This window comes from Triticum aestivum, chromosome 2B (genome assembly GCF_018294505.1).
Source record: "Triticum aestivum cultivar Chinese Spring chromosome 2B, IWGSC CS RefSeq v2.1, whole genome shotgun sequence".
Classification (NCBI taxonomy): domain Eukaryota; kingdom Viridiplantae; phylum Streptophyta; class Magnoliopsida; order Poales; family Poaceae; genus Triticum; species Triticum aestivum.
In genome coordinates, this window is record NC_057798.1 from 662,249,940 (window position 1) to 662,266,437 (window position 16,498).

General features: G+C 45.4%; 1 pseudogene; it reads right to left on the minus strand.

Annotated features, from left to right (window-relative positions):
- Positions 1 to 3,484: 3,484 nt before the first annotated feature.
- Positions 3,485 to 3,802, minus strand: LOC123041952 (putative lipid-transfer protein DIR1; annotated as a pseudogene).
- Positions 3,803 to 16,498: the final 12,696 nt, after the last annotated feature.

Here is a 16,498-nt window from a genome sequence, read left to right on the forward strand (position 1 = left end):
TATTATAGGAGCATACCACATCACCTTGGCAGGAATCTTCTTCCTGGGGCGCTCGCCCTCGACATCACCAGGGTCATCGCGACTAATCTTATAACGCAATGCACCGCATACTGGGCAAGCGTTCAAATCCTCGTACTCACCGCGGTAGAGGATGCAGTTATTAGGGCATGCATGTATCTTTTGCACCTCTAACCCTAGAGGGCAGACAGCCTTCTTTGCTTCATACGTACTCTCGGGCTATTCGTTGTCCTTTGGAAGCATATTCTTTATCATTCGCAATTCGGGTACAAAAATTTCTTGTGATCCTCTAACATGCGCTGCAACTTCGTCCTCTCCAGATCACTTGCGCAGTTTCTCTTTGCATCGTTAATGGCCCGACCTAGATCATCAGCGGGCTCATCTGATGCCTCTTCTTCAGCTTCTTCCCGCATTGCCGGCTCAGCTTCTTCCCCCATTGTTGTATCATCGTATTCAGGGAACCCATGGCCAGGATAGCCGTCGTCGTCCTCTTCTTCTTCATTGTCTTCCATCATAACCCCTATTTCTCCGTGCTTGGTCCAAACATTATAGTGGGGCATGAAACCGGACTTAAATAGGTGGACGTGAATGGTTTTTGACGTAGAGTAACTGTGACCATTCTTACAGCCAGCACATGGACAAGGCATAAAACCATCCGCCCGCTTGTTTGCCTCAGCGGCCCGCAGAAAATTATGCACGCCATTAATGAACTCGGGAGAGCATCGGTCATCATACACTCTCTAGCTCAAGAATTTAAATGCAACAACAAATGCGATGAAGATCGCAACTAAGGTAACAATTGATCCAACAACATAATGATACCAAGCCACACTATCAATGGCATATTTTCTAATCTTTCTAATCTTCAACCTCATTTTCTCCATCTTGATCTTGTGATCATCGACGACATCGGCAACATGCAACTCCAATTCCATCTTCTCCCCCTAAATTCTTTTCAATTTTTCTTTCAAATACCCGTTTTCTCTTTCAACTAAATTTAACCTCTCGTCAATAGGGTCGGTTGGAATTTTTGGTTCACATACCTCCTAGATAAAAATATCTATGTCAACTTGATGGGCATAATTTGTCATAAACACGAAATGCAACAACTAGTTTTAGAAGAGAATATACCACATCCGAATCATAACAAGGACGAGGGCCGACGGGGACGGATATCAAAACCATGGCACTATGTATAACAAACAATGTACGGGTAAGATAATTATACGAGTAACTATATATCCAAATCACACAAACATCAATTTGGTAATGTAAAACATTCATGAACAAGAGCCTCACCACAAGGTGGTGCCGGCGACGGGACGGTGCGGGCGATCGACGGTGGTTATGACGGAGATTTAGAAGGCACTAAGTAAACCACACCTACATATGCAAACTAAGTGTTATTTTTGACCTCAAATTGCATATAAATCAAATACTAGCAAATATAATTCCTCCCAAATTAATCACTATACAAAGCATTGCAAGAGCTAATCTAGCAATGAGAGTTGAAAGGACAAAGTTGCTAACCTTTTTGATCATTTGCATTGATGGGGGCCTTCAAATCTTGACAAATTTTGGGCAAAATTTGTGAGGAGCTCGAGGAAGAGAGGGGAAGAACAGAGGAAGTGAGGGGAAAGGGGAAGAACAGAGTGGCTCGGGTGGACGAAGGGTTTATGTACGTCGACCTTTAGTACCGGTTTGTGTCACGAACCGGTACTAAAGGTGCTGGAGGGGCCCCAGACTGACAACACCCTGCCACCACTCTCTTTAGTACCAGTTCGTGGCACGTGCTAAAGGTTCGCCACGAACCGGTACTAATGAGAACGGCCGGCTAGCCGTTGGAACCGGCACTAATGGACACATTAGTGCCGGCTCAAAATCAAACCGACAGTAATGTGTCTCATATTAGGTCCTTTTTCTACTAGTGTTGTAAAAGGATGGGAAACATCAAAGGCCACATACCGTATACATTAGAATCAGTCCCCCCTTAAAAAACCCACTACAATCGGTTTAATTCTCACGGTGAATGATGTGGCAATAGTGTTCGAAACATGATAGTTTACTAGTAAATTTGCATAAAATGGGGCACCACACTCTTGTGATTCAAACACGACAATGGCAACCTGCACATCACAACACACACGCCCAGACAGTCCTACTCACTCCAAGATACATGAGCTTTAAGCAGTGCGGCACTTGGGCCTCCTTCGCTACATATGTACCTAGTTAAGTCCATCTACACCTGGCCATCTTGGCAAGGTTACTTCACGGAGAAAGGAACTAAGTGCATATGCAAATCCTGATGGTTCCCAGTCCCAGGATGTATATGTGGATTTCAGAGACGGTGAAAAAGCAATTGTAACTAAGTGAAAAACTTGTGTACATTGAATATGCAGCATGCTGAAATGAACCTAGCAACACCTAGGCTCTACTCCTTGGTCGAGGCATGATGGTTTCTTAGGGTTATTGCTTCATCTCTCTTCTCACACTTAAATAGGAACATTGTGTGGTGCAACATCCATGTGATGGATGCTTTCATGCAATTCAATGCTGCCATATGAGCACATGGGCATTTTTGTATTGTTGTGAGTGTCCTTGCCAAAGTAGCTCCCATGTTATTAGTTTTACTCGTATCAATTCACGCTCATAGTGTAGTTCTTGGTGACCACATTTGAGAAAATCCTCCCGTTTGGTGGGAGCAATTGTAGAGTGGCTCCAGAGTGCACACACTTCACAAAGGGCGAGGATTACCAGACCTACAAATTGAAACCACCTATAGACATTGTGTTTGATTATGCAAATCAGGAGTCCTACCTTTCCTTCTAGTATACCACTAGTACATTTCCATCTACCAATTCCTGATAGGATGCTTCCAGAGATCACCTTGAAATTCTGAACAAACTACATTGCTATATGCCTACTTATACATGGTAAGGTTTTGGAGATTTTTCCAGTAGGCAGAGAGGTGTTGTAGCAGTCCATTGGACAATATAAGATGTACATGTTTCTAAAGATAAACATTGATCATAGTTTCTTTAATCTTTCATAGATGCATCATCACAAACTCTATACATAAACTAGCTGCACAAACGCACGGGTCATCTTGACAACTGAATATAAAATTACTTAGGAGTGACCAATCGGGAAAAGAAGCCGTGTTCAACATTTACATGTTCACTAGAGAACACACAACTATTTGACACGGACAACACCATTATATGATCTTAAATTGATGGAACGACATGCAAGGCAATTCTGCCATCCTTACATTTTTGGTATAACATGCATTGTTTCTTACCAAGAGCTTAATGCGATAATCACACTTTCAAATCATACTATAACAATAAGACCGAGTAGCACAATGCCTTTCCAAGTGCTCCTCCACATATTTAGCCATATAAGTGTTGAATCTTAGTAGAGCGATTGACACCTGCCAGATGCTTATGGGTAGTACATCCAATCATCAAGAGCAGTTGTTTGGCATGGCGAGACCACACTTTTTGGGTAGCGCCATGGGACGGTTTGCATCGATGTGGTACATTCTCAGCCATATGCCGGCGATGCCCTTGTAGCGGCAGATGCATGATAGGTTGGCCTTCCCAAGGGCAGCACAACACTCAGCCGATGGACTGTCTGTCGGGTTATTCACTGCCGCCGCGGGCTAACAAAGCTTGAATTCATCATTTGACATGCCGCAGACGCCATGAACACCCTCTAGTGCAGCGAGGGACACTGCCATGACAAGCAACAATACCGCAACCAATGTGTGTGACTTAGCCATGGCTGCTGGTACTATTATTTTGTATCTAGTGGATGGCTAGCCGAGATTTTGGTCTTACCTAGATTTTACTTTGGGAATGTGTGAGATGAATGTTTGGTGTGTGGCTCTATTTATAGTGGCAGGCCGCTATGTTCATGAAGTGTGTGTTATGTATCAAGCAAGAACTTAGCACTAGTAGAAAACCACCCATTAGTCCCGGTTCGTAAGGGCCTTTAGTCCCGGTTCATGAACCGGAACTAATGGGTCGTTACTAATACCTCCACCCATTAGTCCCGATTCAAACCAAAACCAGGACCAATGTCCCTCCACGTGGCTCTGTGCGCCCACCCCAGTTAGGGGGCCTTTGGTCTCGGTTGGTGGCACCAACCGGGACCAAAATGCATCCACGCGTCAGCATTCCAGTTGCTGGGGTTTTTGTGTTTTTTTTGAAAGGAGGGGAGGTTGGGGGTTTTGGGGGGTTAATTTAATTAGGTGTTTCATATATTGTGTTAGCTAGCTAATTAATAGAGAGAAGTGTCCTCTCTTATGTCCGTGCTTGGACGCTACGTACTATATATACATAAGTGATCGAGAGAACCATTCAGTACAGAAGTTTGTCATGCATACCGAGAGAAGTGATCGATCGACCTCTCCTTCTCTGAGAGGTTGGTCGAACAACAAGTTTCGTATCATGTATCCGACCCTACTGGCTACATACATGTACAATATGTATAAGATCTCTTAATTACAAACCCCTAGCATTTGAAATCAGTTTCCACATGGTATTCTCCAGTTTTACTGATGACGTGGTCAAGAAAGAATCCCGCCAATTCCTCTTGAATTGCTTTCATGCGATCTGGTTCTAGGAGTTCATTCCGCATCTGCCACGTCTAATTTGAAGAAGGGGGTTAATTAATACATATATATGAATGAAACTCAACAGAAATGATGGTGTAATAAAATGAAATTGTGAATATTATTGCTTACGCACTTCATATTGTCTTTGAGAGTAGCCCCGCTTGTTTTTCAAAGTCGCGGTGTGGATGAACTCGCACACGTAGTATCCACAGAAATCATTCCCTTCCTCCTGCCACAAGCACTTTACGTGAAATAGAGGTCAATCAAACTGATAATGAAGCATTATAAATGGCATTGATGAAAGTATAGCTATAGAATCAACGGGAGATGCGCGCAACTAGCTAGCCAGTAGTACTTACTTTCGGGTATGTATATCGCAGCTCCTTCGGCAGTCCCGGAGCTTCTGCGGTGAACTGTTTCCAAACCCTGCAAGACAAAGAAAATAATTATTATTACTTGAGATATCAGGAAATGAACAAAAAGTTACCGATATGGTGCGATAATGATCGATTGAACTTACTTGCTGAGCATTTCAGTCATGTCCGCATAGGTTTTGGGATTTTTCCGTCTCGAGTCTAAGACGGTTACTAGTCCACGCTCAAGCTTAATCTCCAGAAGAATATAGTGGTACCTGCGCACGCATGCATAACTCATCAATTACATTACTATAACCTCGCTTGAGTAATAAGGGAAACCGAATATGCACACGACAGTAACACTCACGGGCCGTTGTAAGGAAAGAGTATGGTATCTTTGTTTTGATTTTTTATCAACGATCGTAGCAAGTTGTCCTCGGCCTCTTTGACGTTCTTTTCAACCAGAAATACATCTATGATATTTGTGTTAATGAACCCAATATCATAAATTTCTTGTTTTTTGCACTCGACGATCTTCAATCTGCATAATATATTGAGGATAATTAATTATAAATACATGCAATGAAAGAGCCGAGCTATATATAGAGACTTAATGACAGAAATAGTACTTACAGGCAGTAGCAAAAGACCATTAATTTATCGAGGGCCTTTTGATTGAAGAACTCGAAGAACTCCTCAAATGGAACAGTCAACAGATCATTTGCAACGAGATCGTGCTCCTCTTTAATATGCAGATAGAAAGCATTCTTACCCTCAGACTCTCTGCAGGTTTCCATGTACCAATTATGGAATCTTCGCATCATTGTTGTCAGAGATTTTTCATCTTTGACGAGAGGCTTCCCGTACTCGTATCTGTGTCCGTCCACCTCCAAGAAATCAGGAAGTGCATCGTCAGGCAGGTAATCGTCAAGATTGCCATAACCGGCCACCGTCCCCGGAGCATTAGACACATTGAGTGGGGGGAACGATTGCTGTGCTTGTTCGCCGAGCTGGGCAATTTTTTCCCCTTTGCTCATTCTTTTGACCTTTTAGCACTGACAGTAGTTCCCGACCGCTGGGCTTGGAGATATGTCTGTTCAGTAATGTGCTCATAGTTGGTTCTCGACGGAGACTTTGGTGGTTTCCTCAGGGCATCGATAGTGCTCTTTGCTTTCACCGGATCTACCTTCTCCTCCGGAGGTGGATGTCTCTTTGCTTTCACCCCTTCAAAGAACTCCTTCACGTGGGCCTGCACAATCGTATCGTTTTCCTCCTCGGACCTCTCGTACGGTAACTACTCTAGAGGCTTGAGAGATGATGGACCGTATTTGTAATGTCTCCCGCCTCTGGTTGTGCTGCTAGATGCCGGAGCAGACGGAGCGGCTGCAGCGTCTGTCTTCTTTTGTGCTTGCTTAGGAGGCGGAGGAGAAGGAGCACGACGCGCCGGAGCAGCCGGGGCGGCGGCGGGTCTCTTCCACCCTTGCTGGCGAGGCGGAGAAGGAGGATGCTGCTGGCTGCTCGGGAGCGCCGGCGCAGGCGAAGAAGGAGGCGGAGTGCCGCCATGCGCCGGAGAAGGAGGCGGAGTGCCGCCACGCGTGCCCTGATCGTCACTCGCCGGAGGAGGAGGCGGTGGAGGAGGCGGAGTGCCTTGACTCGCCGGAGCAGGAGGAGGAGGCGGTGGCATCCAGTTCAGAAGGTTGATGAGCTCCTTCTTCCATAGGCATGGAGTCTTCAGAGCAAAACCCAGCCTAGTCTCCCCTTCACCGGTAGGGTGGTCAAGCACGAGGTCCTCAAATCCCTCCGTTATTTCATCCACCATCACCTTAGCATATCCTTTTGGAATCGGCTGGCAGTGATAAGTTGTGCTGGGTCCACTAGGATAAACTTGGCCAACAGCCGTCTTGACCTTCAAATTCATCCATCGCGCCATCATGTGGCAATTTTGAGACTCCGTGATACCATCCACGGGATAGCTGGCAAGAGCCGTCAAGACATGCTCCGGCTGAAGAAGCTCGGTGGAAGCCACGCTGCTTCTCCGCTTAGATGGCGGGGTAGCTTCGGGGGAAGCTTCGGCATGTCGTTTGTTGTGATCTGCTGCTTCTCGTTCCTCTTCTCGATCCTCTAGCCCCATTACCCTTCCAAGCAGCGCCTGCATTTGGTCCTGCTCCAGTTTCTTCCTCCTCTCGTGGGTTTTGTAACCCCCTGCATCTGGAAAACCAACCTTCCACGGAATGGAGCCTGGCGTGCCTCGTGTCCGTCCAGGGTGCTCGGGATTCCCAAGGGCCATTGTGAGCTTGTCCTTCTCCCTGTTTGGAAGGAACGTCCCTCACTGCGCTGCATCGATATAGTGTCGAAGGTTCTTGACTAGTGTTTGCAGTTGCTCGTCCGTCCATTGACACTTCCCTGTTACAGGGTCCAAGGTTCCGCCAGCCCCGAAGAACCAAGTCCGGCAACGGTCTGGCTAGCGCATTGTCTCTGGTTCGATCCCTTTTTCAAGCAGATCATGCTTAGCCTTGGACCACTTAGGCCGGGCTTTGAGGTAGCCACCTGACCCCGTGCGATGGTGAAGCTTCTTCTTCGCAGCATTTTTCTTGTTTGTCTCCGACATCTTCTTACTCTTTTCCGATGTCTTGTGGGCCACAAATGCGGGCCAGTGATCTTTGATCTTCTCATATTTGCCGATGAATTCTGGTGTCTTTTTTTCCTTGACAAACTGGTTCAGCTCTTTCCTCCACCTCCTCATTAGGCCTGCCATCTTCTTAAGAGCACAAGACTTGATTAATTGCTCTTTAACTGGCTTCTCCGGATCCTCCTCTGGCGGTAGGGTGAAATTTGCCTTCAGCTCAGTCCAAAGATCTTCTTTCTGCATATCATTGACATAAGACACCTCAGCGTCTTCATCCTTAGCAGGCTTATACCATTGCTGGATGCTGATCGGGATCCTGTCCCTAACAAGAACCCCGCACTGAGCAGAAAATGCCTTCCTTGTCCGGATGGGTTCAATCGGTTCGCCGTCGGGCGCGATTTCTATGATCTCAAACTTTTCATCCGAGCTCAACTTTTTCTTCGGGCCTCGTCTCCTTACCGAAGTTGTGCTCGATCCGGAGGGCTAGAAATTATAAGGAAGAAAGACGACAGTAATTAATATGTGTACATATACCAAAACAATGGATGCATCAATTAACTAGTCAGCACGGGCTTAACTAATATATATATACCTGGCCGGACTCGGTTCGGTGACCGGAGCAGTCAGCACGGTCTCCTTCGTCTTGTACCTCCATTGTGTCACCGGAGCCATCATGAACATAGTCCTCCTCTTGTACCGGCATTAATGGGTCGAAGCCACCATCATAAACATAGCCCTCTTCTTCATCTAGCTGACCAACGGTGTCGAGGAGAAATGACGCAACATCATCACTTCCATTTGCGATTATGTCCCCCAACATCGCTTCTGTTTCTTCGTCTCGGGAGTGCTCCATAGTTTCTGCAAATATTTACAACATGTCAATTATTATTCAAACATGGTACAGATATATATATATATATATATATATATATATATATATATATATATATATATATATATATATATATATATATATATTAGTGGCAAACGTAGAACTAGCTAGCTAATCACAATAAGGAATCATGTTAGTGGCCTCGACACAACGCTTCAAGGGTTTGGGGTGGCCTCGATGATAACACTCTTTTAACTTGATAAATTTGGGTGGCCTCGAGAGAGTTAATTTGTCGGGTAGGGGCGCGGCGGGAGGGGGTAGGAGACCAACATCGTTTTCTCTCTAGGGTTTGGGTGTCCTCGAGAGTTTTGGTCGAGCGAGAGGGCCGAGGAGGGTGCTGCAGTTGTATAAGTTATCACGGTCGAGAGGGGGTATATATATATATCGACCACCCCTCATGTCGAAGTTATCTAGAGGGGGTTATATCGACAACGACGCGACATACATATACATGGGAAAATAATGTTATCGGGGAGGGGGTATCGGTACCACCCCCTCGTGTTGAAGTTTCTTCTTTCTCCTCTATTCCTTTCTTTCTTCTTCTCCTCTTCTTTTTCTTCTTCTCCCTCGAGAAAGGAAAATAATTAAGGAAAAGGAAGAAAAGAGGAAGAAGGAAGAAGGAAGAAGAAGAAGAAGAAAAAGAAGAAAAAAAGAGGAGAAGAAGAAAGGAATAGAGGAGAAGAAGAAAAATAGAATTTTCTTCTATTTTTTCTTCTTCTCCTCTATTCCTTTCTTCTTCTCCTCTTCTTTTTCTTCTTTTTTCCTCTTCTTATTTATTTCTCCTCTTCTTCCTCTCCTCTTTTTCTCCTTTCTTCCTCTTCTTATTTTCCTTTTTCCTCTCATTCTTTTTCTTCTTCTTCTTCCTTCTTTCTTCTTCCTCTTTTCTTCCTTTTCCTTATTTTACTTTCTCCTCTACACTAACCTAAAATGCACTAACCTAAAATCGATCGATATCTACTAACAACCTAAATATAAAATTAATACATATATGAAAAAACATATATAAACAAAAAAATGCTATGAACATTATATTCATACATACATATATAGCCACATCCATTCATCATATATATACATATATATATATAGCTACCACATACATATATACATTATACATATGAAAAAAATGCAATGAACAAAAAAAATACACTTACAAAAAAAAATACTATGAACATGTACACATATATACACATACAAACACATATACACAAAAAAATGCAAAAAAATGCTATGGAGGAAAATGCAGGGCAGGGGCGGCGGTGCACCGGCCGCGCAGGACAGGGGCGGCGCGTGGTGGCCGTGCAGGGCAGGGGCGGCGGCGCGGCGGCCGCGCAGGACAGGGGCGGCGCGCGCCGGCTGCGCAGGGGCGGCGGCGCGGTGGCCGCGCAGGGGCGCGGGACGGGAGGGGAGCGGGAGCAGGGTATGCTCACAGGGGGCGGTGGCGACAGCGAAGGCGAGCAGCCTGACGGCGTCGGTGGCGGCGGCGACGGCAAGGTGGAGCAGGGGCGTCGGGCGGCGACGGCGACGAGGAGGAGCAGGGGGCGTCGGGGGAGAAGTGGGCGATTTGGCCGGAAACTGCTAAGTGCTGCTTATATAGCACAACCTTTAGTCCCGGTTGGTGGCACCAACCGGGACTAATGCACCCTTTAGTCCTGGTTGGTGCCACCAACCGGGACCAAAGGCCTCTTTTTCGGCAGCCCAAAGGGCGGGAAGCTGCGGCCTTTGGTCCCGGTTGGTGCCACCAACCGGGACCAATGCCCCCCCTTTAGTCCCGGTTGGAGCCACCAACCGGGACCAAAGGCCCCTGTGCTGCCCGCATCGGGGCCAAAGTTTAGTCCCACCTCGCTAGTTGAGAGGGGCGCGCAGTGGTTTATAAGCCCCACTGCCGCACCTCTCTCGAACTCCTCTCTACTGTAGGCTTATGGGCCTACTTGCTACTGCTTTGCCTGATGGGCCTTCTGGGCCTACTGCGGGCCTGAATCCTGGCCCAAAGTAGGGATTCAAGTCGTATTCAGGCCGTGGGGGCCCAGTAGGGGGCATTTTTTTGTTTTTTTGTTTTCTTTACTTATTGTTGCTATTTTTATTTTTTTCCAGTTTTTTTGTTTTGTTTTCTGCATTATTTATTTTCTTTTGTTTTTTGATTTATTTTTTAATTCTTTTTGCTTTTAGTTTTAGGAAAATTATAAACTTTCCACTTTTTTGTTTTTTTGTTTTCTTTCTTGCTTTATTTATTTTATTTTGTTTCTACTTACAACAAAATACTTATTGTTGTTTTTTTGTTTTGTTTTCTGCATTATTTATTTTCTTTTGTTTTTTGCTTTATTTTTTTAATTATTTTTGCTTTTAGTTGTAGGAAAATTATAAACTTCCACTTTTTTTGTTTTTTTGTTTTCTTTCTTGCTTTATTTATTTTATTTTGTTTCTACTTACAACAAAATACTTATTGTTGCTATTTTTAATTATTACGAGGGCCGAAACATAAGACATTAAAGCATTTCAAATGAACTCTGAAAAAGTTGAAAGTTGGCATGGTATCATAAATTGACCCACACATAGCATGTGCATGTACAAAACGGACAATGGTATCATACTCGTCAGTTACAAAGTTGGCATAGTATTATCATAATAGTTGCGGGAGAAAGTCTTCACTTTTTCTTCGCTTGTGTCATTTGCTTATTGCGCCGTAACCATGGATAATCTTCATCGTTTATCAGGATGCTGGGGTCAGCCTTGACTTTAAAGGGAGGAATTTCATGAAACTTTTCATAATCTTCAGACATGTCTGTCTTGTCCTCCACTCCCACGATGTCCCTTTTTCCTGAAAGAACTATGTGGCGCTTTGGCTCATCGTATGATGTATTCGCTTCCTTATCTGTTCTCTTTCTCGGTCTGGTAGACATGTCCTTCACATAGATAACCTGTGCCACATCATTGGCTAGGATGAACGGTTCGTCAGTGTACCCAAGATTTTTCAGATCCACTGTTGTCATTCCGTACTGTGGGTCTACCTGTACCCCGCCTCCTGACACATTGACCCATTTGCACTTAAACAAAGGGACCTTAAAATCATGTCCGTAGTCAAGTTCCCATATGTCCACTATGTAACCATAATATGTGTCATTTCCCCTCTCGGTTGTTGCATCAAAGCGGACACCGCTGTTTTGGTTGGTGCTCTTTTGATCTTGGTCAATCGTGTAAAATGTATTCCCATTTATCTCGTATCCTTTCCAAATCAATACAGTCAAAGATGGTCCCCTGGATAACAAGTACAGCTCATCACAAACAGTGTTGTCACCTCTGATACGTGCTTCCAACCAACTGCTGAAAGTCCTGATGTGTTCACATGTAATCCAGTCGTCGCACTGCTCCGGGTGTTTGGAGCGCAGACTGTTCTTGTGTTCATCGACATACGGGGTCACCAAGGTAGAGTTCTGTAGAACTGTGTAGTGTGCTTGAGACCAAGAATATCCGTCCCTGCATATTATTGAGTCCCTTCCAAGCGTGCCTTTTCTAGTCAGTCTCCCCTCATACCGCGATTTAGGGAGACCTATCTTCTTAAGGCCAGGAATGAAGTCAACACAAAACCCGATGACATCCTCTGTTTGATGGCCCATGGAGATGCTTCCTTCTGGCCTAGCGCGGTTACGGACATATTTCTTTAGGACTCCCATGAACCTCTCAAAGGGGTACATATTGTGTAGAAATACGGGGCCCAGAATGACAATCTCGTCAACTAGATGAACTAGGACGTGCGTCATGATATTGAAGAAGGATGGTGGGAACACCAGCTCGAAACTGACAAGACATTGCAGCACATCACTCCTTAGCCTTGGTATGATTTCTGGATCGATCACCTTCTGAGATATTGCATTGAGGAATGCACATAGCTTCACAATGGCTAATCGGACGTTTTCCGGTAGAAGCCCCCTCAATGCAACCGGAAGCAGTTGCGTCATAATCACGTGGCAGTCATGAGACTTTAGGTTCTGAAACTTTTTCTCTGCCATATTTATTATTTCTTTTATATTCGACGAGAAGCCAGTCGGGACCTTCATACTAAGCAGGCATTCAAAGAAGATTTCCTTCTCTTCTTTGGTAAGAGCATAGCTGGCAGGACCTTCATACTGCTTTGGAGGCATGCCGTCTTTTTCGTGCAAACGTTGCAGGTCCTCCCGTGCCTCAGCTGTATCTTTTGTCTTCCCATACACGCCCAAGAAGCCTAGCAGGTTCACGCAAAGGTTCTTCGTCACGTGCATCACGTCGATCGAAGAGCGGACCTCTAGGTCTTTCCAGTAGGGTAGGTCCCAAAATATAGATTTCTTCTTCCACATGGGTGCGTGTCCCCCAGTGTCACTCGGAACAGCTAGTCCGCCGGGACCCTTTCCAAAGATTACGTGTAAATCATTGACCATAGCAAGTACGTGATCACCGGTACGCATGGCGGGCTTCTTCCGGTGATCTACCTCGCCTTTGAAATGCTTGCCTTTCTTTCGACATTGATCGTTGGTCGGAAGAAATCGACGATGGCCCAGGTACACATTCTTCCTGCAGCTTGCCAGGTATACACTATCGGTGTCAAATAAACAGTGCGTGCATGTGTGGTATCTCTTGTTTGTCTGTCCTGAAAGGTTACTAAGAGCGGGCCAGTCGTTGATGGTCACGAACAGCAACGCCTTTAGGTTAAATTCCTCCTGTTTGTGCTCATCCCACGTACGTACACCATTGCCATTCCACAGCTCTAAAAGTTCTTCAACTAATGGCCTTAGGTACACATCAATGTCATTGCCGGGTTGCTTAGGGCCTTGGATGAGAACTAGCATCATAATGAACTTCCGCTTCATGCACATCCAAGGAGGAAGGTTATACATACATAGAGTCACGGGCCAGGTGCTGTGATTGCTGCTCTGCTCCCCGAAAGGATTAATGCCATCCGCGCTTAAAGCAAACCATACGTTCCTTGACTCACTTGCAAACTCATCCCAGTACTTTCTCTCGATTTTTCTCCACTGCGACCCGTCAGCGGGTGCTCTCAACTTCCCGTCTTTCTTACGGTCCTCACTGTGCCATCGCATCAACTTGGCATGCTCTCCATTTCTGAACAGACGTTTCAACCGTGGTATTATAGGAGCATACCACATCACCTTCGCAGGAACCCTCTTCCCGGGGGGCTCGCCGTCAACATCATCAGGGTCATCTCGTCTGATCTTATACCGTAATGCACCGCATACCGGGCATGCGTTCAGATCCTTGTACGCACCACGGTAGAGGATGCAGTCATTAGGGCATGCATGTATCTTCTGCACCTCCAATCCTAGAGGGCATACGACCTTCTTTACTGCGTATGTACTGTCGGGCAATTCTCTATCCTTTGGAAGCTTCTTCTTCAATATTTTAAGTAGCTTCTCAAATCCTTTGTTAGGCACAGCATTCTCTGCCTTCCACTGCAGCAATTCCAGTACGGTACCCAGCTTTGTGTTGCCATCTTCGCAATTGGGGTACAACCCTTTTTTGTGGTCTTCTAGCATGCGATCGAACTTCAGCTTCTCCTTTTGACTTTCACATTGCGTCCTTGCATCGACAATGACCCGGCGGAGATCATCATCATCGGGCACATCGTCTGGTTCCTCTTGATCTTCAGCAGCTTCGCCCGTTGCAGCAGCATTGTGCACATCGTTTGGTTCCTCTTGATCTTCAGGAGCATCACCGTATTCAGGGGGCACATAGTTGTCATCGTACTCTTCTTCTTCGCCATCTTCCATCATAACCCCTATTTCTCCATGCCTCGTCCAAACATTATAGTGTGGCATGAAACCCTTGTAAAGCAGGTGGGTGTGGAGGATTTTCCGGTTAGAGTAAGACTTTGTATTCCCACATACAGGGCATGGACAACACATAAAACCATTCTGCTTGTTTGCCTCAGCCACTTCGAGAAAATCATGCACGCCCTTAATGTACTCGGAGGTGTGTCTTGAACTGTACATCCATTGCCGGTTCATCTACGTGCATTATATAATCAAGTGACCAAATTAATAGAAGTTCATCTTCACATTAAAACCAAAGTACATACATAGTTCTCATCTAACAACATAAAGCTCTGCAGAGCATCTAAATTAATTAAACCATACACTGAAACTATGTAAAACATTTCAATGCGAAAACAAATGCGATCATAATCGCAACCAATGTAACAACTGATCCAACGGCATAATGATACCAAGCCTCGGTATGAATGGCATATTTTCTAATCTTTCTAATCTTCAAGCGCATTGCATCCATCTTGATCTTGTGATCATCGACGACATCCGCAACATGCAACTCCAATATCATCTCCTCCTCCTCAATTTTTCTAATTTTTTCCTTCAACAAATTGTTTTCTTCTTCAACTAAATTTAACCTCTCGACAATAGGGTCGGTTGGAATTTCCGGTTCAACAACCTCCTAGATAAATAAAATCTATGTCACGTTGGTCGGCATAATTGTCATAAACAATAAATGAACCAATAGTTATGAAAAGATAATATATACCACATCTGAATCATAGACAGGACGAGGGCCGACGGGGGCGGATACCAAAACCATCGCACTATATAAGATGCAATAATAAAAGTAAGAAAATTATACAAGTATCTATATAAACATACAAGTAAGAGTTTTTTTTCCTTTCAGAAAGAAGATAAGAACAAGAGGCTCACCACGGTGGTGCCGGCGACGAGATCGGCGCGGGCGATCGACGGCGGTCAAGACGGAGACGGGACGTGACGGACCGCTAAACCTAGACAAATATTGAGAAAAATGAAGCTTGGAGGTGGAGCTTGGAGAGGAGAAAGCTTAAGTAGTGTGACTCGGGCATTCCATCGAACACCTCGTGTGCATAGGAGGTGAGCTAGAGCACCACAAAGCTCTCTCCTTGCCGGCCACGAAAAACAGAGCAGTGAGAGTGCTCTGCTCGCGGGGTATATATAGGCAATTAATTGGTTCCGGTTCGTGGCATGAATCGGGACTAAAGGGAAGCCTTTGGTCCCGGTTCATTCCCCCAACCGAGACCAATGGTGATGGGCCAGGAGCAAGGCACATTGGTCCCGGTTCGTCCCACCAACCGGGACCAAAAGGTCCAGACGAACCGGGACCAATGGCCCACGTGGCCCGGCCGGCCCCCGGGGCTCAAGAACCGGGTCCAATGCCCCCATTGGTCCCGGTTCTGAATTGAACCGGGACTAATGGGCTGGACCGGCCTGGACCATTGCCCCCTTTTCTACAAGTGCTGCCCACATGTAGAAGCACTATCGTCTTATCATGGGAAAAAGGGAAAATGCACTTGAACCCACTATGAACGATAACGACTACCATAGTTGGCAACAGAGATATGTAATGAAGCATAACTGATTTCTTTTGAAAGATTGGTGCAAAAATCTCCATAATGCAACATGAGGAGTACACCGCAACGGTCAATCGTTCGCGTATAAATTGATTTTTATGATTTTCTTTTTTTATGCCTCTAAACAAATAAGTTTTTTGTAAAATAAAGATGGCTCGTGATAACATTTGAAGATCAAATTGTTTAACTGACCAGTTGATTTTTTTTTGAAAAAGGAGGAAGACCCCGGCCTCTACATCTGGGCGATGCATACAATCACTTTATTAATTATTCACAAAAGATTTTACAAAGTAATACATCAGTAAGACTGAAGCCACCGTCTAGGCAACATCTGTCGCTACTCCCATCCAGTTGATGAAGGGATGCTGATAGTCTGGGCCTAATGCCAAACAGACCTCGCAGTCAAACATAACATCTAAGGCCTGAGGCCCCAACCAAGCCACCTGCCGGGTATGGCGCACCCACCGGTCCGGCGCACACTCAAAGGCCGCTGCCGCCAACTGCAACCAATCCATCTTCAGAGCTGTACCGATGCATCAAACTTGTCCGGTCTAGCTGGCGTCGACGCCACCACGACGCCAGACAATGCCGCCATCCTGCGCTCGTCCAT